Consider the following 25,097-nt stretch of genomic DNA (forward strand, 5'->3'; position numbering starts at 1 on the left):
GGGGCGAGTGTCCGGGCCCCGCCCCGGCCCCGCCCCGCTCCGGAGCCGCCCGGGACGCAGGGAGGAGGCGGGTGGCTCGGCCCGGACTGCCCGCGGCGCCGCGCTCCTGCAAGCTCCCGTCCGGGTAAGTGGCGCGGGGCCGGGGGACCAGAACAGGGACCCGAGGGTCGGATCCAGCCCTGGCGACGTCCCCGAACCCCACGCCAGGAATCGTGATCGCTGAAAGTCAAGGGGACCTGGAGAGGCGCGCCGGGGCGCGGGGGCGGGGGCCCTGGTGTGACAGCTGCCGGCGGGCGCGTATTTTTAGTTCAAACCCAACCGTTCCCTGCCGCCTGCGAAATCCCGGGACGTTTTCGCTCCCCGACCCTCCCCGAAGAAGCGCCCGTAAGCCCCTGGCAGCGCGTCCCCGCAGGGTCGGGCGCCGCCTCCAGGCTTCATTCTGCCTCGGCTTGGGGCAAGCGGACCTGTCACTGCGCCGCGTGTCCCCGACCTGGGCTGTGAACGCCGGCAGGAACACCCGCTCCCGGCCACCGCGAGCTCGCTCCGTAGTGCCTGCCTGAGAGATCCCCAAACCCACGGTGGGAAGGGGAAGTCGCACTCGCAGGCAGGACCGGTTTCATTCAGAATCCCGGGGATTGTGCAGCCTTGGCAAGCTTCTCCGCCTCTCTGAACCTCATCCCAGTATCTCTAAAGGCGGGGAGAGTGAGACCAGAAATCTCTTGTGGGGCCTGAAGGAGCCCAGATGGGTGCCTATTCCTCTTAAGAATCTTCAGGTCTTGATTCCGAACAGCGGGCCTGGTGGATATGGCCCTTTGGCCAACCCATTAGTAATGAGAGCCCCGCACAGCCCGCTGACCTCCGCTCCAAAATTCTAAGGCGGGGATTACAACTCGGGTGGGGTGATCATGAATGTCATTGTTTTACCACTTTGGCCCTGAAGCGTTGGCCCAGGACTGCCCTGGGACCCTCTCCCAGGTTCCTCCTGGCCCTACTGATGGGCCTTTTACAGCCAAGGGCTGCCAACTGGGGAGCCTGACATGCCCAGAGGGGCATGCCACCTTTCTTGGAATGAGGAAAATAGGAGACAGTGGGGAAAAGTGACTGTCCTTCTAGAAAAGGGGCATGTCACAAAATCGCTGCTTTTCTGAGCCTGGCGGCACAGCCTCCTTCAAACCTTAAGAGGAGAGGAAATGGGTCCAGAGAGAGCGAGTGATTTGCCCAGAGCCACACAGCCAAGAGCAGAGCTTAACTCTGCAAGGGTCCAGCCTCACCTCCTGCACAACTCGGGGGACAGCCAACGGCTGGCTATCAGTGATCAGGAGCTGGGAGGCAAAGCAGGGAGGTGCACCGTGCAAACAGGCGGTTTTGCTCTGTTTCCTGGAACTGTGCCCCCCGCGGGTCTCTCTGACACGTGTAGCTCTGTGCATTCCTCAGGCAGGACCACGCTAAGGCAGACGGCCACAGCTGTGCCAAGCCTGCTGGCCCCCGGGCATCATTTGCAGCCAGAGAGGCCCCTTGGAGGGCAGCTGGAGCGGGTGTGGGCCTGGAAGGCTTATTTCTGGAACTCATTCCTGTCTCGCTGGGGGTCCTGAGGAGAGGCCCCGAGGAGTTGCTGGTGGCTCAGAGGGGAAGTGGTGAGAATCTGGGCTCAGGTTTCTGCCTGGGGGTGCAGGCTGGCCTCTAGCCCCTGTAGGCATCCTTCAGGGGAAGTTTGAGTTCCTTCCGTCTCCATGGGAACAAACCTCTAGCCCGGGTGCTTTGCATGTTCTGCCACAGCTGGGGACTTGTCCTTGTCTGGGTGGCCTCCAGATACAGAAACCTGGAGTGGGGGCTTCTGGGGGATCGTAACTTGGCTGCAGGGTGACCTCCATTCTGGGGAGGCCAGACGGGGCAGGCCAGCATCACCTCCAAAGCGTCCTGGAGCCCCTGGGAGCCCCGCGGGCAGAAGGGCCTCCCGTGTGGCTCAGATGTTAGAAATGGGGGTGGACGTGTCAGACTGGCTGGCCCAGCCCTGTGTTAACCTTTCCCCAGCTGTGTGACCGTGGAAACGTCACTTCACCTTTCAGAGCTTCAGTTTCCTTTGTCGAGAGATGGGATGACCTGCTGAGAGAATGAAACAGGACTTGCCTTCAGGAGCATTCTCTGGGGTGTCAGACTCAGCCCCTGGGAGCAGGTGTCACAGTTCAGGGTGACAGCGGGGGTCTGGTTGGGACACCTGAGCATCCTCCCCCCTCAGTTCTGCCCTCTTCCCCTTTGCCTTGATGTCCTCACGTCTGTCAAATGGCTGGTGGCCTTGGATCATCTCCCTCCAAGCTCTTCCAGCCATGAAAGCTGGTCTTTGACCCAGGCAGAGAGATTAGAGAGGGGCCAGCCAGGGGCTCCAGGGGACTCCCGGCTCAGGAAGCATTTCCTGTCTCTCACCTGCTAGGATTCTGACTGCAGGCCAGGCTGCCACCCCTGGCCCAGGTACAGATGAGGACAGAGATTCTTCCGAGGCCAGGAGTGGTAGAGTCAGGATTTGAACTCAGGGCAGCCTCTTTTCTTTTCTTTTTCTTTCTTTTTTTAATTGAAGTATACTTGGTTTACAATGTTGTGTTAATTTCTGCTGCACAGCAAAGTGATTCAGTTATGCATATATATTCTTTTCCATTATGGTTTATCATGAAAGTGAAGTGGAAATGTTAGTTGCTCAGTCGTGTTCGACTCTGCTCCAGAGACTTCCACTCCATCCCTTCCCAGGCCCCTCCCTTTGGCCACCACAAGACTTGAACTCAGGGCTTGATGCTCTTCACTCCAGCCACACAGCCTGTCTCAGGACAATCTTACAGGTTAATTATCGGGAGAACAGTACTGATGGGGCAGGTTCCAGTTGCCATTAGGGCTTTGGCATTTGCTGAAAGAAGCGGATTCCAAACCATTTTTTTTTTCCCCTATAACATCTAAAAGTAGCCCAGCTGGATCACTGAGAGAAGAACCTGGGGGGAGCCACTGGAAGTTAGGGAAGTATGTAGCCACCCTCCCCACCTCTGCCCATCCCCCAAGGAATCTTTGCTTCAAGACTTCGGGATGAATTCCCTTGCAGTGAGCAGCTAGGAAGTTCATGGGGGACAGTCCTGGCAGCGGAAGCCTTGATTTTGTCATCTCTACAACAGAGTTAAGAGGTCCCAACACCTCCCTGTGGGATTGCTGGGAGGGTGAGTGAGACAATTGGGGACAATGCTCAGCAGAATGCCCAGGACGGTTGGAACACGCCAGAAAGAGGCATTATCCTGGTTTTTATTAATGCTAATCCTCCTAATGTCATTGTAACAATGTAGTGTGGCCTGCACCTCTCGCTTGGATTTCTGGGCTGCAGATTTGGCAAAGGGAATCCTAGCGTCCCCAAAATACTTTGAAAGACTTGGGGGAAAGGCAGAGAGCCGCTTAGGAAATTAGGAAGGTCAAAACACAAGCACGCTAACGAAAGTTGTTTAGTGAAATATATGCATGAGATGTGAAATGATGCAAAGAATCAAGAAAGTGATTACCTCGAGTAAAAGTCAAGTGTCACCTTGGGTTGGGGGAGAGGAGATTGGGATTGAGAGGGTGGGTGGGAGGGGGTGGTTACTAGGGAATTCACTTTGTAATTGCTTGTGAGTACAGGAATATTTCATGCACACCTATCTATAGAGATAGTGTTTCACGAATTTAAGCAGGTTAGGAAAAAAAGGCAAGGGAGTGATAATGCAAGCAATCTTTGGTAGGAAGAGAGGGTACAGGATCAGTCGGCTCCCTTCTCAGTGGGATTTCCTATTTCTGTGGGCTTGTGGGCCTTTTAAAAATATTTTTGGGGCTTCCCTGGAGGTCCAGTAGTTAAAACTCCACACTTCCACTGCAGGGGATATGGGTTTGATCCCTGGTTAGGGACAAAGATCCTGCATGCTGTATGCTGCTACTGCTAAGTCACTTCAGTCGTGTCCGACTCTGTGTGACCCCATAGACGGAAGCCCACCAGGCTCCCCCGTCCCTGAGATTCTCCAGGCAAGAACACTGGAGTGGGTTGCCATTTCCTTCTCCAACATGCTGTATAGCCATGAGTAAATTTTTAAAAATTTATGCTTCATCACTTACAAAATAAGAAAAACATTATATACATATACAATGTGTAAAATATATATGTATATAATATATATATACATTACATACATGTACAATGTATACTATATATATATTTACACATATATATATACAATGTGTACTATATATGTATCTGATATACATTATATACATATACAAGGGATTCTCTGGTTGCTCATCTGGTAAAGAATCTGCCTACAATGCAGGAGACCTCGGTTCTATCCCTGGGTTGGGAAGATCTCCTGGAGAAGGGAATGGCTATCCACTCCAGTATTCTCGCCTGGAGAATTCAATGGACTGTATCGTCAATGGGGTGGCAAAGAGTCGGACGTGACTGAGCGACTTTCACTTTCATATACCAAATCATACATACAAATAAAATTAGAAGATAATATGAAGCATTTTTCACAAAGCTATCTTAGAAAATCACTCTTCCCCGATTCAAATGTTATTGTGGCTGGATTTTAAAAAAATAAAACCGACACAAATCCTGTTGTAGAGCAAACACATGATTTCTCATTGAGGAGCAGGAACCTCCCTCTTCTGAAGTCATAACAAGAATGACCCTTAATGCTCTACATCTCAGATGATCAACAGGAATTTTTACAGCCCTGGCATCACGAATTGCGCTTCTGAGTCAGAAAATCCTGACTTGTTTAGCCTGGCGGAACCTCAGGTGCCCCGGACCCATCTGCTGGTCTCACGGCCGAGGGATGCAAGGCACATAGTTAGAGAAGACAGTTTGCTGCCACACCTGTGTGACTCTTACGAGGACACCACCCACCACACCTGTGCGACTACGGCAAGGTCACTGCCTCCTCCTCCAGGCAGGGAAACCAGGAGTGGTGTATCTGAGATTAAATTGGTACGATCGTTTCAATTTTAAAAAGTCTGAAGAGAGCTACAACATGCTATGACCACGGCACTTCCAGGGCTTAGGTGGACAGGAACATCATCAGAGGAGATTTACAAGCAGTGCCTTTCCTCCTGGAAGCCCTCTTAGGGCTCCCCTTATTCCTCCTGCTCTTTGCAGGACGTGCTTGATATATAAGTTACCAAAGCAATTCTGTGCCATGGATGTGGTGATTCCCGTTTTTCAGATGGGGACATGTTCAGAGATGCTAACTGTCTTGCCTCAGATCACAGAGCAGGTGTGTGATGGAGCAAGAGTTTCACCCCAAGGGAGAACTAATGTGACTATCAAGAGACTTTTTAAAAAATGTGCTGTGTATGAGCACGTCTTTCACTCCTCAGAAGCCAGAGCCCCCCATGGCCCAGCCTGGTGGACCCAGATCCAGGGAGGCTCTGAATGCTGAAGGCGCTAACCACCAGGATCCCTGCTCTTCAGCTAAACTTGTTCTCTTTGTGACAGGGCAGCGGTGCGCTGAGAGTGGGGGAAACCATCCCATCTTGGGACCTAGTGATTCCTGGCCACCTTCTCTCTGCCCAAATCAAAGATGTTCTTCTGTGTGCAGAGGTGTCTGTCCTGACCAACGGGACTCAAAGGGTGGGTGTCCCAGGATTGAAGTTTTAGGGGTTGGCTTTCCCTGGAGGGAGCCCTTGTGCCTGGACACATATGTTCACCTGGGCAATGGGGACCTGGGGCCAGATCCCAGCCCTGCTCTGTGTCCCGGGTCAGCTGGAGCTGGCCAGAGGGGCTGGTGATACCTCCTTGTAGGGCAGGGCTTTTGTGAGGACCCGACGAAAGAACTTGACACAAGGAAGGTAGCCTAGAGACTAGGAAACAAACCCTTACTGCATGAGCCTGGAGAGCTTGAGTGTGCAATGTTCAAGAAATATTTAGCAGCAGTAACTGCACTGGAGAATAAAAAATGCCAGAACCAGGTAGAACCTGAGAGATAATCTTATAGGAGCCCATTGTTTCACCTTTGAAGAAAGTGAGTTGCCACCGAGTCTCCAGCAATGACTGGCCCAAGTGTCCTACATGCATCAGGGCCCATCTGGGACCTGAGACGGTGTCTTCTGGCCCCTGGACCCATACCCTTTCCCTACAACCAGCCACCTTCCCTCAAAGTCTGCTTGTTGTAACACAGTTCAGGATGGTTGCACACTGAAGATGGGGAGGCTAATCTTCTGGGTTAGGTCCACCTGGAACTGGTGGGCGGGGGTGGGTGGAGGTGGGTGGGGGCCCTGCCTCTGGTTGAACTAAGTCAGGAGTTTAATGTGAGACCTGGAAAGGTCTGCACGCCTCGCTAGTGACATTTGCTGAAATAATGCAGCAGGACTGACTCACTGCGGGGGGGGTGTGTGTGTGTGGGGGGGGGGAGCCTCTTTCCTTGTTATTACAAAGAGCTGGCCTGTCTGTGATGATGCGAAGAGCATGCCATTCACAGACCCACTTGACCTTCACCTGAGCCAGTCTCTGTTTCCTGCTCTTTAACCTTAAAATGGGAAGTTGGAATTAGAAGATCTCTAAGATGCCTTGACCCTGGAGTGGGACGTGGCAACCCACTGCGGTATTCTTGCCTGGAAAATCCCATGGACAGAGAAGCCTGGCGGCCTGCAGTCTGGGGTCACAAAGAGTCATACACGACTGAGCAGAGTGTCTTCAAGTTTGGCTGTTTCTTCTCATCCAGGAACCACAGCCTCGCGGTAGGTGTTTGGGGACCTTCAGCCTGGTGGCTACAGTCTGCCCCCTTTCTCCCACCAGGAGAGGCCAGGTCACTTAATCAGGTGATTCCCTGCTTATCTGCTTCCAATGAGCCTCTTGACCTAAGGATTAAGTCCCAGGCCTCCAGCCTACGGGCTGACATTTCATGCTTTCTACCCCTGGGCCACCTCCAGGTCCCAGGAGGTCCCATACCTATCCTCATCTTTCCCACCTCCAGACCTATGCTATAGCAGTTACCTCTGCCCAGCTGTACACCTGGCTAGACCTCACCTCCTCCGATAAGCCATCCTTGACCATTCAGACAGGTTCTGTTTTCATGGTCTCATTACACTGTGCACGTGATAGATAATTTTCAGTTTTCATGTCTGATTCCCAACTAGCTTAGGACCTCCTTGAAGGCAGGGTCACAGGATTATTTATGCTCACATCCCAGTCAGAGAGAGAGAGAGCATATTGTTATTTAGTGAAAAGTCTTTATACCACAAAATAAGATCTTACAAACTTGAGGGGAGCGGATGCTCATAGCACCCCTGAATGAAGTGGGCGGGGCACATCAGAGTAATTCCCGGGACACAGAGGAGAAAGGTGGTTCCCGAGACGTGACCTGAGGCTGGGGACAGAAGGTGTCTCCCACCAGCTCCCTTTGTGGCCCTCCTCAAGGCACCATCTGCTTGATCGTTGTTGTTCAGTTGCCAAGTTGTATCCAACTCTTGGCGACCCCACGGACGGCAGCACGCCAGGCCTCCCTGCCCATCGCCGACTCCCGGAGCTTGCTCAAACTCATGTCCCTTGAGTCGGTGATGCCATCCAACCATCTCATCCCCTTGTCGTCCCCTTCTTCTCTTCCTGCCATCTCCTTGGAGAACAGTCCACTGGCCTGGCCTCTCTGGGGACTGGCCTTAGAACTCTGGGCACATCCCTCGGCTTCTCTGGGGCACAGACCTGCTGTTCATTGTCTCTGCCCAGCACGCCCAGCATTGCCCACTGGGTCTCCCTTCATGCTGCTCTCTCTGTCTAAAGAGGGCCTCCCCCGACCTTTCAGGGAGGCTGCTCCTTCTTTTCATGGAAGTCTCACCTCACAGCCACACCTCCCAGGAGACTGTCCTGCCCACCCAGTAAGCCTACCCAGTCCCCAGCCCCCACACCACTCGGCCCTGTCTCCCTGTCTCATTGTCTCTCTAGCACTTATCACTGCCTGAACTTATCTAAGTTATTTACTTACCATGGAGCTTGCCTTCTATTGCATCTAGCTGAGAACACCATGGGGTGAATTTTTTCTGTCCTGAGCGCAGTCTGGTCGTAGTAGCAGCCCAACACACCTTTACAGAATGGAAGAATGAATGGATCGATGAATGAATGAAGGTCTAAGCTGATGGAGTGGACAGGGTGCCCTGTAAGCTGCCTCGCCTGGTTGTCTGTCAGTTGGCATCTGGTGAGCTCTTACCAAGGGCTTGCCAGGTGGCACTAGTGGTAAAGAACCCGCCTGCTAATGCAAGAGACATAAGAGATGCAGGTTCGATTCCTGGGACAGGAAGATCTGCTGGAGAAAGTCATGGCAACCCACTCCAGTATTCTTGCCTGGAGACTCCCATGGACAGAGGAGCATGGAGGGCTACAGTCCATGGGGGTGCTAAGAGTCAGACAGGACTGAAGCGACTCACCACGCACGCAGCCCTTCCCGAAGACTCTGCATTTTCTCTGTTTTCTCAACAATTTCATGACGTGTGCTCTGATAGGACCATTTCCAAGGAGGTTGACTCACCTGTCCTCAGCTAGCTGACAGTGGAGTTAGGAACTGAACTCAGATGATCTGATCCCAGGGTCCAGGCAGCAGCCTACATTGGCCTTTCCGGTCTGGGAGTGCGTGCTGGGCAGGACGCGGTGAGTCAGACCCAGAGCTCAGGCCTTCTTACCAGGCTTCTAGTTCTTTCTCTGCGATTCCCAAAGGCTTATACATTGCCAGGCCGTTCCTCAAAGGAAACCCAACCTGAGTGGCCAGCGTCATAAGGGCCCAGGAATGCCACGGGTTCCCCAAAGGTGGGGCACGCCTTGGAGCACCCTGCCCTGCCCACACCCTTTTCCAGCCTGGACCCAAGAGCTGTCGAGAACTTGGTGACCACAAGCCAGCGGTTGTTGTAGGTTGGATGTGAGCCAGTTTGGGGTTGCCGGGTTAAATTCCTTTCCTCGGAACCAGGCAGCCATTGAGCCTGGTTTGCGTAACTTGCCTTTTTATCTGTTTGTTGATTTCAAACTCAGCTTTGCTCACAAGTAATTTTAGGACATGGATTTCTGAAGAAGTCCATTCTGTGGTGTCTCATCTCCACTTCCTTCTGGATATAACCACCTGAAGGCCATGTCTTTGCTTGGCAACATGCTCCCTTGAGGAGGGGAGTGAGGGATCCCCGGAAGTTCCTCTACTTGTCCGCTGTTGGAAGCAGCTCCTGGCTGGAGCTGGCTTTGCTTCAGGAGCCATAGAAGCACATGTTTGTGGCTGAGATCTGGGCCCTTCGGCCTGGAAACCGCTCTCCTCGGGCAGCCGCGTCCCTTCAGTTCTCCTGAGTGAGATGAACACGTCCTTGGCCTGGGTGGGAGGAGTCTGGCTGGGGAGGTGGGTGCCTTAGACTGCCCCATTCCTGGGGCCATGGCTCAGAAAGCGCAAAGCTCAGGGAGCTGGGAGGGGACCCATAGTGAACCCTTTAATTTTGTCCTTTTGGGCCTCAGTTCCCTTCTTGGTTAGGCTTCCCTGGCTCAGATGGTAAAGAATCTGCCTGCCAATTCAGGAGACGTGGGTTCAATCCTTGGGTTGAGAAGATCCCCTGGAGAAAAGAATGGCTACCCACTCCAGTATTCTTGTCTGGAAAGTCCCATGGACAGAGGAGCCTGGTGGGCTACAGTCCATGGGGTCACCAAGAGTCAAGACACGACTGGGCGACTAACACTCCCTTCTCCGTAAAGTGGGGGCATGCGTGCCACACTCCTAACTGCGCTTGGTATGTGTGAGCCTGTTTCATGAGCTGCAAAGGGATCCTTAATCAATGGTTTAGCCCACAGAGCAAGGTGTCACCTGCCTTCCTATGCAATGGAGAGTTCTACTTTACCTGAGTTTTCCTCTGTTCCTTGCCCTGGGGTGTGGGGCCAACAGCCTGGAATGGTGGGATGAGACAGACCTGGGCAGGGATCCTGGCCCTGCCACCTGCAGTGTGGTCTTGGCCAGTCACAGAAGTCCCGTGGGCCTGGCTAATTCGATGGTCCCAGGGGGCTGGGCATACCCTCCCTGCAGAGCTGCTGTGAGGGCCTGATGAGGTCACAGCTGGATGAGGCATTCCCAGCTCCACGTTGGTGCTTAGTCCTGGTTCCAGTCATTTCCTTCTCCAGCCTCTCTGAGCACTCCCTGTTCCCCCAAGGTACTCCCTCGCTGGGAGGTGACTTTGGTGACTCTGTGGGTCACTTGGAAGTGAGCGCGGCACTTGCACCTGCCTTCACCCTCGCACTGCGGCTCGTTGGATCTGGCGCAGCTGCTGGTGAGTCAACCCAGGGCTCAGGTGTTCTTGACCGAAGCCCATCCATGGGTGCGTGAGCAGCTGGAGTGGACCCAGCCAAGGCTGTCCACTTCGGAGGACTCTTGGGGTGTACGGGGTGCAGACAGCATTCCTCAGTCTTTCATTTTCCCTCCCAAGGTCCCAGCCATTCCTAACAGCCAATGCAATCTTGTTCTTTCATAGAATCAACTATGGAGAAAAAGTCAATGTCACCACTGCAGGTCCGTTTGTCCTACTCCCAGCCCGACCTCGGGGTCCTTCTCAATACAGCACAGGGGCTCAAACTAGGTCAGAGCACTGAGTTTGGATGTGGGAGGCAGGGACTACCTGTAATTGACAGGATGCAAGTTCAGAGCACAGGTGGCGTGATTCCCTTTTCCATCTTCCTTTTGACCTTTTCTTTTAATCTTTCTGATTATCCGATGTTCTTATGATCACCTGGATGCCACTTTAGGCTAATGGGTGACTCTCTGGACTTGGGGTTCCTGATCTGTATTTTGTAAAAACTTCCCATGTGGTACTGTTGCACCGGAATGCACTGGAAGTTGGGAAGCACTGGATTTTGTACGGAGACCATCTTGGTGTGGAGCTGGTCTGGCCTGACACCTGTCTGACACTTGTCCATCTCTCTCCATGCCCTGACTACCAGATAGTTATATAAACAGTGTTTATATTCATTGCATTTATTTCTTTTGATGTTCTATACATGGCAATTGATTGTCACCCTGGCTTTCTATTTAAGGTAAAAATAAAAGGTCCCCTCTTAAAATAATTTTTGTTTCAATGGGTTAAATGTTTTACAAATGAATGGGAAAAATAATAGTGAAGGCATCCCCAGATGTGGCCCAAATCATGGATGTGATGTATAAATGGCCAAAATGTGTGAAAACATGGAACTAAGTGACTTCCAAGAGCCCCTCAAGGCCTGACATCCTGATGGACCCAAGGGGCGCTCACCATAGCTGCCTAAAAAGATGGACAGATGACCTGGGAGTTTTCCTACCGGGGAGTGGAGTGGAGGGTGACAGTGTACAGCAACAGGGTCCCACTGTCTTCCTTTACTCAGTGGCCACCCCCAGACAGATCACCGAGTGCTCTGTTGCAGTGTGTGTGTCCATCACTACCTCCCTCAATCCTGGAGGAAACCTGGGGAACTCCCTGTTCAGCACTCCAAAGAAGGTAGTGCTAAGTCGTGTCCAACTCTTGCGGTCCCATGAACTGTAGCCTGCCAGGCTCCTCTGTCCATGAGATTCTCCAGCCAAGAACACTGGAGTGGGTTGCCCTTTCCTTCTCCAGGGGAGCTTCCCAACCCAGGAATTGAAACCAGGTCTAGCACTCCACCAGGGCTGTTTTCCGGAAGACCTTGCTACACAAACCTGGTGAGTGCAGACTTACCATGATTTTGTTGCTGAACTCAGGTTCAGCTGCTCATTGCTGAAGAATCCAGTACTCAGAGACAAGTATTGTATGAAAGGAAAGATGCTTTTTCAAGAAAGCCGGCAATCCTGGGGATAAGGTGGACTCATGTTCCAAAGAACTGACTTCCCCTTGTCGACCATGGGCAGAAACTTCTAAAGGGGGGTTTCAGAGGTAACATGAGGTGGGGGCTACATGCAGAACAGCACAGTCGGCTCTGACAATCATCTTGAAAGTGGTCATGCGATGGTCTGATCAGCATTATCTTGACTGATTTAAGTACAGTTAATTTTCAGATCCAGGGTCAGTTCCCCTTTTCTTTCTTCTCTCTCTCTCTTTTTTTTTTTTCTTGTGGCATGCTGCACGGCTTGTGGAAACTTAGTTGCCCAACTAGGGATGGAACCCACATCATTGGCAGTGAAAGTGTGGAGTCCTAACCACTGGACAACTAGGGAATTCCCAGTTTGTTCCCATTTTCTTGAGGTTGGTACTGGGAATCGTGGAAGATAGATCAACTTCTGTCATGGTTATCGTCTGGTCATCATGGAAGTAGCTTCTTCCACCTGGTGGGTGTTTCAGTATCTCAAGGCTAAAACCTTTCAAAAAAGCTCAAAAGCTTTAGCCTCTCTGAGCCTCAGTAGTTTCATCTGTAGAGAGGCAATAGTAGCGAGAACGACCACATCAAGGAAATAAGTGTTACAAGACTTGGCTCACTCCTGGCACAGAGCACACCCTTCAGAAAGGTTAGCCTTAGCTATTTCCTCTCACTTCCATGGAGTTCAAGAGTTCAGGTAGCCGGGGACCCTTTATTCCTTTATCAGCAGCCCTGCACAGTAGGTTTTATTTGGCACTTTATGGAGGAGGAAGCCGAGGGTTAGTTACTTAATTAGTTTGTCAGCAATATCAGGTCTAGCGTGAAGAGGGGAGGAAACTGATGGGAGAACTCCCGGGCTGGCTGGGGAAACTTGGGCAGGTGGCTTAGCCCAGAGAAGTTACAGAGCCTGTCCAGGGATGAGAGCTAATCATAGACGGTAGAGCTAGAAGATGGCGTCTTGAAAGATCTAGCTTTTTCTGTTCGACGCCCCTGCAGGGGACCAGAGCAGAGAGTAAATCTAGTCTCTTGAGGGTCTTGTTGGAGGTGGTCAATTTAATCATCTTTTCCTTTAGAGTTGGACTCTTGCAACTCCTCCACACTGTGCCTCAGATTCTTGGGGAGACCAGCCTCATTTGGGGGGCCTCACGGCCCTCCAGCTGCTTGGGGAGGCGCCTGGTGGAGGGGATCTGTGAATATCTGAGGGGGTATTTTGTTGCTCTGCATGGAGCTCTTGTTTAGAAGCCCCAGCCTGGAAACAGGCATCTGTGCAAGACTTTTTAAGTTTTTCCGAGTCCCCTTGGGAGAGAACATCTGTGGTGTGTGTCTCTGCAGAGCTAGACACACACCTAGAAGCTAGAACCTTCTAGAAGGTTCTAGAAGGCTGGATGAAGACTGGAATCATCAGGGTCTTGGGAAGTAAATACCAGAGGTGGGTTCCTGACCAGTTTTATGCCTTCTGTTTTCTCTTCTGTAAAATGATGATGGAAAAGACAGTATTAGCCGCCTGTTGCTTGAGCTCAGCACGTGTGTTGGGCGCCTACAGTGGGTCTCTGAGTGCACAAAGGAAGGCTAGGGAGGAAGCCTGACCTTGGATCGGGGCGGCTTCTGGAGATAAAAGCTCAGACAAGGGAAACAGTGACAGGATCCTGGAGCCTGCAGCCCCTGGGGGAGGTGGGCTGATCAGAGAAGGGAGGACACGCAGGCACTGGACTCACCCATCACTGTGCCCTCTGTTCCCTCTCGGTTACCTGGAGAAAAGCTGCCCTTGACACAGGCTGCCGGAAACCCAGCCCCGACCTGTGTGTGGCTGAGAGGTTGGGAGGGGGAGGGGTATCAGGAGTGTGGGGGGAGGGGTGTTGGGCAGGGACACAAAGGTGGAAGTGTGACCAGCTGTTCCCAGTTTGCCCAAGACTGAGGGGTCCCCGGGGACCCAGGACTTTAGGGGCTAAAGCCGGGGAAGCCCTGGGCAAACCAGGATGGGTGGGGCCCCCGGGTTAGTCAGAGTCCTGCCATCCCGACTGCAGCTCTGGGCAGCCCGGGTCATGATGGGCAGTGAGCGCCTGTGCATAAAAGACGAGGACTCTGCTGTCCCCGGGTCTGTGAGCACGTGGAGGCAGGAACCGCCTGTCCTCCGGCGGTCCCTGCCTGTCCCCGCGCACAGAGCGGCTAGTAAACGCCGTGGGGACGGAGGACTGGGAGCTGAGGGCCTCTGCCTTCATTTCCTCCATGCTGGGGACAAAGCACTCAGCTGTGGACTTCCGCGGTAGTCCAGTGGTTAAGAATCTGCTCGCCAAGGCAGGGACACAGGTTCGATCCTGAGGACACAGGTTCGATCCACGACTACTGAGCCTGTGCTCCAGAGCCTGGGAGCCGCCACTGCTGAGCCCACGTCCCACAACTACTGAAGCCTGTGTGCCCTAGAGCCGCAACAAGGAGGCCACCACAGGGAGAAGGCCGTGCACCGCGAGAGCGGAGCCCCTGCTTGCCAAAGCTAGAAAAGGCCTGCTCTTAGCAACGAAGACTTAGCACAGCCAAAAAAAAAAAATTACTCGGAAGCCAGTTCATGCTTTGCTACTTTGCATGTGCTGTTCCCTGTCTTGCATGCCCTTCCCACCCTCGGCAGTGTCACCATGCTGTGTCCCCTCTGAGCAGAACCTTGGCCCCCTAATTTCTCTGTTCGTGCATCTTTCCCTCCAACACGTGGTGAGTTCCCCAGGGGAAGATCCTAGCTTCCTGTTTTCTCTGCTGCACCGCTTGGCACCTGTAAACGTTTCTTGAACAAATGAATGGCGCTGAATACACAGAGCAGAGATTCATTCATTTGCTCACCGCCTCCTTGCTGAGGGCCTACCACACACCAGATACTATCCTAGGCAGAGGGATGGGAGAGTGGACACCACTGGATATTTTGCTCTGATGGAACTTACATTCTAGAAGGTTCTAGAATCATCAACCTTCAACCAGCAAGCAATAAGTAAACAGACCCCATCAGGAGGTCATCTGCTGTGAAGAAGTTGCAAAGGAGAAGCGGCATCACCCAGCCCTGACCAGCTGCTGGCAGGCTAGAGGCCGCAGGTCCGTGGAGGGGAAGTGGTTCAGGCCCAGCATGTGTGGCTTGCCTCCCGTGGATGCAGAAAGGACGCACCTTCCCCTGGGTGGTGGCAGCCCTACTGTTGAGTGTGGTCAACTCAGTAGGGTGGCATTTGCCTTTCCTGCAAAGCTGGTAGGCCATCAGTTCCAGCAAGAAAATCCACTACAGGGGACTTCCCTGTTGGTCCAATGGTTAAGAATCCACCTAGCAGTGCAGGGGATGTGGGTTTGATTCCTGGTCGGGGAACCAAGGTACCAGTTACTGTGGAGCAACTAAGCCCGAGAGTCCATGCGCTGCAACAAAAAATCCCACGTGATGTGACGAAGATCCCGACTGCTGCTACTAAGACCCGCTGCAACCAAAGAAATAAACGTCAAAAAGGAAAAAAGGAAAAAAATCCACCAAAGCCAGCATTGTGCAAGAGGAAGGAAACGTGGTTTAGAAGGCCACGTGGTGTTTCTGTGCCTGGTGGGGGAAGCCCCGTGTGCCTGCCCTGGGCCCTCGCGGTGGGAATGCAAAGAGCCAGGCTCACATGCTGACCGCCCCGCTCCCCCGCTGGGTGGGTGACCTTGCTGGGCAGTGGGCGGAGGGCCGGGGGCTCTGCTAAGGGATTGTCAGAGAGCCCAGCTTCCTCCGGGGAGAGGGATCAAGCCCCCTCCCATCAGGGAGATAAGGAGGGAGATAAATCTGGCACTGCACACCGCAGTAGGGTATTGTCTGCTGGGACTGACTGGGGGCTCAGCCCTAGACACAGGCCTATCGAGCGGGAGGAGTGGAGTCCAGGAGGGCCTAGTGCCCCTTCCCCGGGAGACACGCTGGTCCAGAGCCCCCTGTGGCTTCTCCCTGGGTGCTGAAGTCCAAGGGGGCACCTCTGCCTCTACAAGGATGTGGCTAACCCCGCAGGTGACCCCCTCATGGTGCCCTCCCCCCAGAGAGCGAGGAACAAGCGAGTCCCCCAGGCTGAGGCCCTTGGCTTCACAGAAACACATCGTGAACCTGGCGTCTGAAGCTCTGGCAGGAACCGGCTTGTGCTAATTATCATCTGCACAGCCTGCTAACGACTGACCTTGGACTCCAGGGAGGCGAAGCCTCCTGGAGGAAGGTCTCAGGGCGCTCTGACGTGTCCAGACACGAGGCAGGGGTTCATGGTGCAGAGGATGGGCTCTTCTGGACTCTTCAGCGGACACCACCTTGCAGCTCCGGCAGAAGGGAGACAGTTTTACACTCCCGGGCTCTGCTGAAGGACTGCTGGGGAGAACAAGGCAGCAGGATTGCCTTCTGTGTGACCTTGGGCAGGTCATGTAAGCACTCGGGACCTTGATTTCTTTATGTAAAGAAGACCGTCATTCTTACTTAACAGGAGTCGGGAGACCTCCATGAGCTGTGTGCAGACACCTGACACAGGGCCTGACACCTGGTAGATGCTCAGCAGTGTTAGTTATCAGTCTGTTACCCTCTGAAAAAAATCCTGGAGGGCTTCCTGGAGGTAGTGATGCCAGAGCTGATGCCGGCAGGCAAAGAAGAGCACTGAGGGGAGAAGCCACATGGTGTATACAAGGAGCCCCGGGGAGCTCTGGCTCAGAAAGAGGAGGTGGGAGGCGGTGGGAGGTGAGGCTGCAGAGATGGATGGAGAAGGACCACAACTTTCCCAGGATGCGTTGTGGACTTTCTCAGGTGTGGGCTGTGGAGCCCTGGAGGGATTAACTTAGAAAGGCCTTTGACTCTGAACCTTAGATGCCAAAAAGAGAGGACTGTGGGCCTTCTACCTCCTCAAGGCTGGCCAGGAAGAAGCATGCTGGTGCCTGAGCCCGTACAGGGCTATGGATCTCCCCTGGGTTCAGCCAGTGCTGCTCCAAGAACTCACTTGCTCTGAAAACTCCATTTGGAACAAACCCAGTTTCCTGATGGCTCAGACAGTAAAGAATCTGCCTGCGATGCAGAAGACCTGGGCTCAATCCCGGGTTTGGGAAGATTCCCTGGAAGAGGGCATGGCAACCCACTCCAGTATTCTTGCCTGGAGCATTCCATGGACAGAGGAGCCTGGTGGGCTACAGTCCATGGGGTCACAGAATTGGACATGCCTGAGCAACTAACACTAATTAACTATTACCAACTGCCTTCCTTCGGCTGTCCTTCTCACAACTGGGGTGCTATTTATGCTTAAAAAATTTTTTTTAAGTTTTTTTTTTTTGATGTGGACCATTTTTAAAGTCCCTGTTAAGTTTGTTACAACATTACTTCTGTTTTATGTTTTGTTTTTTTGGCCACAAGGCATCTGGGATCTCAGCTCCTGACCAGGGATTAAACCCACACCCTCTGCCTTGGAAGGCAGTCTGAACCGCTGAACTGCCAGGGGAATTCCTGTGGGGTACGATTTATTAAATGAAAGTGGAGGTCGAGTTGCTCTGTATCCTTTTGTAAATAAAACCTGAAAACCATAGGAGGGGTTTTCCTTAGTTGGGAAGTACAGCATGCCTCGTTCCTGGGGATGCTAGAAACCAGGGTCAGCACAGTCTGGCCTGTGTGAGTCCTGCGGATCTGAGAGGTGGTGCTTTATATGGAGGGTCTACTGTGCACCAGGCTCAGTGCCAGGCCTTTGCAAGCTTGTTGGTGCCATTGGTACCCTCACTTTACAAACAAGGAAATAGAGGAACAAAGAGGATAATAAACTTGCCTGGGGTCACACTGCTAGTAGGTAGAGAAGCTAGTTTCACTCCCATACTGGCCACACTTCACAGACCAACTTTTCTGTGCAGTTTAATATGAAAGCTGGACTTCCCCATTTTAACTTATTTTTAAAAGTCTAATGGAACTGTGAAATCTCTTAATTTGTTGTTATTGATAGCTTGTACCCAGCTTTAAAGTTCTTTTAATTTTCTTAAAAATGGCTACTACAGCCTTAAAGAAATTGACATGTAAAAAATGTACCTGTGATTCCAGCGCTCTAAGAGAACTTTTTGCTTTTTTTCCGTGTTCCTTTCAATCTTTATCTTTTTTTTTTTGACACAGTTTTTGTATAATTTGCACAACAAGGGTTGGCAAACTGCAGCCCATTGTCCAAATGCTACATGATTTTGTCAACAAGTTTTTATTGGAACACTGCGACGCACATTATTTACATACTGTCTATGGCTGTTTTCACACTACAGCTGCAAATTTGAATAATTGTGACGAGACCATCTGGCTCTTCAAAGCCTAAACTATTTACTGTCTCACCCACTCCAGAAGAAGTTTGCAAGCCCTGGTCCGGAGGGCAAAGAGTTTTAATTGGAGTATAGTTGACTTGCAGTGTTGTGTTAGTTTCTCTCGTCCAGCGAGGCGGTTCAGTTATGCGTGCAGAAACGTGTGCTCAGGTGCTCAGTCGTGTTTGACTCTCTTGACTCCACGGACTGTCGCCCACCGGGCTCAGACTTTGTCCATGGGATTTCCGAGGCACAAATACTGGAGTGGGTTGCCATTTCTTTCTCCAATGTATATACCTATGTATATATAAGTATATACATGCGTTTCAATATTCTTTGCCATTGTATCAATAGTTTATTACAAGATGCTGATTATAGTTCTGTGCCATACAGTAGCACCTTGTTACTTATCTGTTTTATATATAGTAGTTTGTATTGTTAATGCCAGACTCCTAATTTATCCCTCACCTCTGTTTCCCTTTTGGTTTGTTTTTTTACCCTAAGTTTGTTTTTTTTAGATCTGTCAGTCTATTTCTGTTTTGTAAGTAAGTTCATTTGTGTCGTATTTTAGAACCCACATATAAGTGATATCACCTGGAATTTGTTGTCTGCCTTAGTGTGATAATCCCTCGGTCCATCCATGTTGAACCGACAGTTATTTTGTTGTTTCTTCTGGATGAGTAGTATTCCACTGCGTCTGTGGGTGTGTGTTTGCTACATTTTCTTTATTCATTCTCCTGTTGATGGACATCTAGATTGCTTCCATGTCTTGGCCACTGTAAACAGTTGCAGCGTGATCTTTTTTCTCTTCAGACTCGGCCGTAGTATTCATATCACATTTCTCAGTGTGCATGGCCCAGAAAATTCCATGGGATGCATGTCACCAAATTCCCTTAACCATTTTCTTTTTGCTGGACAGTTAAATGACATCTTTTCCCCCCTCAATTTGCAGATTTGTATTTATCTAAAACACTTTAAATAATGCCTACTGCTTATCATCACTGTTTATCAATATAACTCAATCAGACCAATGATAAGAAGTTCAGGCTATTATTACTCCCATTTCACAGATGGGAAAGTGAAGTCAGAAGAGTCAAATCTGCCTCATTTTTCAGCAGCAGAGTTGGGTCTGAATCTGCTCGACCGGTTGACTCTGAGTCTATGCTCCTAGCAGCTGTTAGGAAGAGTCCTGGGAGAGGCAGGCCTTGGTGACTGACTGTGTGGGGGTGGAGGGGGATGTCCAGCCCAGTGACTCACCAGGAGTGAGCCCCACCCTGCCCAGCCCAGCCCAGCCGGACCACCCCACATCACTCAGATCTGCTTAGTCCCTGCTCTTCCTTATTACAGGCCATGCAGCTACCGCCTCGTGACCACAAACTTTGTTTCTTAGTGGAAAACAGCCGCCAAATGAGCACGCCAGGCCAGAAAACTTTTTTCTGTGAACAGCCCCCAAAAGAAGGCCAGCTGCTGACATTGAAGAAAAAAATGATGTCTTCTGGTCAGAAAAATGCCATTTGGGAGGGATAATACAAGAATAGATGAGGCTCTCCTTTGTGGCCAAAGGAGTACTAATCTTGCTCAAACGTTAAATCGGTGATAAATTGGCAAATGTTCTAGTTGAACTGAGAGAAACAACCAGAATGGGACGTAACTGTCCAGCAAAATGGCAATGGTTAAGGAAAATTTGTGACATCCTCCCCAGGGAATATTCTGGGTCATTTACAAGGAGAAAGGTTAATAATTAACACCAGGGCCTGGGTGTAGCCCTCGTCAGGGAACTTTGGGAAGCTGATGGGACCTGTAGATCTTGCCAGGAGAACAAACATAAACACAAAATGCTGTGTGAAATTTTAGGGGCCCAAAGCGCCTACATAACCCAACTCAGGGGTTCCACCTGTTGTTCGGGGTGCATGCTTAGTCACTCGGTTATGTTCGACCCTTTGTGAGCCCATGGACTGTGGCCTGGAAGGCTCCTCTGTCCATGGGATTTTCCCAACAAGAATTCTGGAGTGGGTTGCCATTTCCTCCTCCAGGGGATCTTCCCGACCCAGGAATCAAACCCATGTCTCTTGCATCTCCTGCATTGCAGGAGGAGTCTTTACCACTGAGCCACTGGGGAAACCCGGGGTTGTTGGGAGAGGCAGGTTAAAACCTCTGATCCACAGAGACGTTTTGAAAAGTGAATTTAGTGAGTGCTACTCACAGGATGTTTGGGAAGTGAGCTGGTGGATTTCAGAGGGGCTCAGGCTGAGAAATGCTGTGTTGCAGAGATTGGGGGGGAGGTGGGGGTAGGAGGGAGACCTCGTGTGTCTAGAACACTCTGAACGCTGTGTCCACCTTCCAGGCAGAGCTATCAGGTCACCCAAGGGTGCAGGATCTGGTCGGTTCTATTCACCGCTCTGATCTTTAGCACCAACCACAGGATCTGGTGTAAAGCAGGTGTTGAAACCAGATTTGTCATTAAATGAATCGAGCATCTCCCGAGCTCTGGAGCAGAGAGGAGTCGGCCGGGTGTGGTTCTGGGTGAGATGAGATGGTCGCCTCCCTCTGCCTGCTCACTCGGGTCCTTTGAGGGCACAGCCTTCATCATCACCCATGGGTGGATGGAGTGAGAGACACAAAGGGGGACAAACCAGAGAGATCTTGGATTTTCCTGGAAGCCCAGGCCAGGCCCCTGCAGCCATTGGTGTCCCTCTGATCTGATGCGTTACGAGCCTACACTGAGAGACCTTGCATCACGAGGCCCATCGAAGCCCCTGCAAGCCAGGCGTAGCTCTTGGTGTGCTCAGGTGTGCTCAGAAGGCCCAGCCTGGGCTCGGCGCCTTGTCGGTCTGACCCCCTGGGGTTCACCCCCACCCCCTGCCCCTGCACCAGTCGCGTGTGGGATGGGCCATCCTGTTCTGACTCAAAGAGGAACCCCCACTTCTTGCCTTCCTGACTCACTTCCTCCTTTTGCGGGTCACTTTACAGCATGGCATAGCCGCCGGGCCCTGCAGGCCTGGGCTCGCTCCCGCCTCAGTAGCTGTCTGGCCTGAGCCAGAGAGCCGGCCCCTCTGAGCCTCAGTTTCCCCATCTGTGAGGTCGCACGTTCGCCCCTTCCTTGGGGGTTGGTGGGTAATTGACACCATGTCTGCCCAGCGCCTGGCACTCAACAGGTAGCCTTAAACATGGGAACTCTGGGTGACATCTTCCGCAATGCACAGGGGCTTCCTTTGTCATTCAAAGGTCAAGACTCGTGAGGACCCAAGTGCAATCGTAGGGTCACGGATGACCCGGGGTGGGGACAGGGCAGGAGCAGGCAGAACACTGGTTACCTACCAAACAGCACTGGCTGTGGTGAGCGACTGGGGGCTTTGCTGGGAGGGGCCCGTGGGGACCGGTGTCGGGGACAGACACCCTGGGGAGGGACAGCTGCCCCCCCACCGCTCATCAGATGTTTGCACTTGCAGTCAGCTGCTAGTAGGAAAAGATCCTTGGACTTGAACTCTGGTTTCTTTGTCGAGGAGCAGGTTTCCAATAAAAACAATGCCTGGGGGTAAACGGCACTTCACAGGGTATTTCCTAGCAGGTGAGTAAAGGTGCCAGGTTGCTAGGAGCCTTTTCAGTGCAAAATTGTGTCCAGATAATTGGTCAAAGGCTGCCCTCTGTTGCTTGTGAGTCTGTCACTGACCAGAGCCTGCCCCTCCCTTGCTCGCAGACCCTCACCAGCTCCCTAGCGCCCGCAGTGAAGTTGGTGCACCCCTTTGAATCCTGAGCTGTTCAGGCTCCCCCCACCTGCCTCTCTGACACAGCGTCCTTTTTTCTTTTTAAAAAACATTACATTTCTGTCTTTTTTATTTTATTTTTTTAAGGTTGGCTTTATTTATTTTAAATTTACTTCGTTATTTTTGTTTGGGTTGGGTTTTCATTGCTGCATAGTCTTTTTCTATTTGTGGCATATGGGCTTAACTACTCCTCAGCATGTGGAATCTTCCGGGATCAGGGCTCGAACCTGTGTTCCCTGCATTGGCAGTTGGATTCTTTTTTTTTTTTTTTTATGGATTTCACCATTTTTTAAAATTTATTATTTTATTAAAGGATAATTGCTTTACAGAATTTTGTTGTTTTCTGTAGCAGGCAGATTCTTAACCTCTTGACCACAAGGGAAGTCATGATTGTTTCTTTAAGAAATCATTTTATTGATATATATTTCAAAATATACAATTTAAATGGGTACATTTGAAGTGCACAATTTGATGCCTGTTAGTATATTCACAAATCTGTACAAACATCACTACAACCATCTTTAGAATATTTTTATTACCTCCCCGCAAAAACCTATATAATCCCCCGTATGCTCATGCCTCCACCTGCCCAACTCCAGCCCTAGGCTGGACTCATTTTCTTTCTGTCTCTATAGACCGGCCTGTTCCACACGTTTCATATAAGTGAAAGTATACAGTGTGTGGTCCTGTGTGATCAGCTTCTTTGATGCAGCATCATATTTTCAAGGTTCCTGCATGCTGTAGCCCCATCACTACACTATTCCTTTTTTATTGCTGAGTAATATTCCTTGGCATGAATATAACACATTTATCCACTTGTAAGTTGATGGACATATGAGATGTTTCTACTTTTTTGGTTCTTATGAACATTTGTGTACAAGTTTTTGGGTGGACATATATTTTCATTTCTCTTGGGAGTATACCTAGGAGAGGAATTGCTGGATCATAGGCTAACTCCATGTTTAATCATATGAGGAGCTACCAGACTGTTTTTTCCCGAGTGGCTATACTTTTTATATTCTCACCAGCAGTTGTGTTCCACTTTTAGCATCTTCACCGATACTTTGTTATTGTCTTTTTGATTATAGCCATTGTTACCGGGGTGAATGGTATCTTCTTTTGGTTTGAATTTGCATTTCCCTGATGGCTAATGATATTGAGCATCTTTTGATGTGCTTATTGACTATCTGTATGTACATCTTCTTTGAAGAAATGTCTATTCAGATTTTTCCGCCCAGCTGATAATTGGTTTTTGTCTTTCTAGCATATGATTTGCAAAAATTTTCTTCCTTTCTGTGGGTTGTCATTTCACTTTCTCGATGGTGTCCTTTGAAACACAAAAGTTTTTAATTTTGATAACGTCCAGGTTGTCTATTTTTTTCTTTTGTTGTTTGTACTTTTAGTTCACATCTATGAAATCATTGCCTAATCCAAGGTCATGAACGTTTATGCCTATGTTTCCTTCTGTGAGTTTTATAGTTGCAGCTGTTACAATGTGGCCTTTGATCTGTTTTGAGTTAATTTTTGTATATAGTGTGAGGTAGTGATCCAGGTTCATTCTTTTGCATGAGGATATCCATTTGTCCCAGCACCATTCATTAAAAAGACTATTCTTATCGGGGTCCAGCCCCGATATGACCCATGGTATCCTCGGGATGAACGGCGTCGGCGTCAGAGAGAGAGAGAGAGAGAGAGACAGGGCTGATGATTCCTTGGTTTACGCTGGAAACCAATAAAACCCCAGCACGGGGCTTGCTCTGTTTACGTAGGCCGCAGGCGCCCTCTCGAATCACTTGAGGCACCCCACCAGGGCACCCCCTCAGTGGGTCTTATTTTATTGCCCAGGGCAGTAAGTAACTCAGAGGGCCCAGCGCTCCCAAAGGCTCAACCAGAAAAAAGGAGAATAGAGTACCAAGGATGGTATACAGAGCAAAGAACGACACGTTGAGACCAAACTTGTGAGCAAGCCCAGAACTTTATTGTCCGTGTTGCCTTTTAAATAACCTAAGTTGTGCACTGAAACAGAGAAAGGGAGGTATTGAGTCTTCGCCAAAACGTGTGGGTCACAGTCTTCCCCTTTTCAGGATCAGGTCTTTATTTGTGTGTCCTGTGATAAAGTTTTTGGGGTTTACATCTCTTTTGGCCAGGGGGCCTGCTAACAGTTTATGGCCCTCTCTCCTAACAATAGGTTAGTTAGCAAAAAAACTTTTCATTTTCCTTTCCCAAGTTGGGTAGACAATAACAAAGTTACATTCTATAAGGCACCTTTGGCTGCAGAAAGGAATTTTTAACAACTGATTGGTTAAACAAAGATTAATTTTTAAAAAACAATAGATGGTGCAGCAAGCGTTCAACAAGCTTTTCTAGTCTATTCTATGATTTTAACTTTTAACAATTCCTGTTTTCAGAATATTACTTTCTGTTCACTGGGAGGCTATGAACATCACACTCTAGTGTAAGAGCCCGGACAAACTGGTCATGCAAGTTTATGGGGGTTGGATTTCCTTCAAGCCGAGGAGAACTTTTAAACTGCAGCTCTGTTAATGTTTTCAGAGAAAGGTTTGGGAAACCCCTGTAAGTTTAAACTTGGGAAGAGGCGTGATGCATAGCAGTGATCCAGTTTTCTTTGGGTGATGCTCAGGAATCCAGGGTTTCCCGATGATTAGCCTTTGCCCGTCAGGCCTCTCCCAGTTGATTTCCAAGGGAGGAGGGGGATATTCTTTCGCCACTGAATTGTTTGGGCACACTTGTCGAAAACGAATTGTCTGTAAATGTGAGAGTTGATTGTTTCTTATCTGTGGGTTATTTTGAAGAAATGTAATGTTTTCCTTCAGAGGCCCAGGATGTTTTTATACCAAGATGCGTCTTGGCCATAACTCTGCCACTGAGCTACGGCAAGATCTTGGGTGGGTCTCTCTCCTTCTCTAAGCCTCAGTCTCCCCATCTGTAAAATGGCACAGCTAGATAAGAGGATTCCCAAGAAGTGGTCCAGTTATTTCATGGTGAAATGCAGGGAGGTTTCCGCAGTACTTTTCATTGGCTCCTGGAGGTGTCTGTCGCTAGGCCTCTTGGAGCAGTTTCAGGAACTCCCTATCCTGGTCTGACTTCATGGGAGCCAACCTTGCTTTTTCCAAGTAAGTTAGTGTCAGGCTCACTTAGTAGGCATCATTGTTATCCTTCTCCCTGCTGTCTGTGCCCCGGCTCTGGGTATACAGAGCAGGTGGGACACGGCCTCCGCCCTTGAGAGCAGCAGCCTAATGGAA

General features: G+C 50.6%; 1 protein-coding gene across 6 annotated transcripts in view; it reads left to right on the plus strand.

Moving 5' to 3' along the window:
- SYNE3 (spectrin repeat containing nuclear envelope family member 3) overlaps window positions 1-25,097 on the plus strand; it is a 112,538-nt gene continuing 87,441 nt past the window's right edge. For 3 of the 6 annotated variants that reach the window (XM_088829871.1, XM_055418476.2, XM_055418474.2), the window contains exon 1: window positions 48-124. The gene's annotated coding sequence lies outside the window, so the exon portion shown is untranslated. Of the gene's footprint in view, window positions 125-6,465; window positions 6,730-25,097 lie in introns of those variants that run through there. The other 3 variants (XM_088829870.1, XM_088829869.1, XM_055418475.2) reach the window with 2 other exon arrangements.

Source organism: Moschus berezovskii, chromosome 21 (assembly GCF_049115385.1).
Source record: "Moschus berezovskii isolate FMDL1 chromosome 21, NW_MosBer_1.0, whole genome shotgun sequence".
In the NCBI taxonomy this organism is placed as follows: Eukaryota; Metazoa; Chordata; class Mammalia; order Artiodactyla; family Moschidae; genus Moschus; species Moschus berezovskii.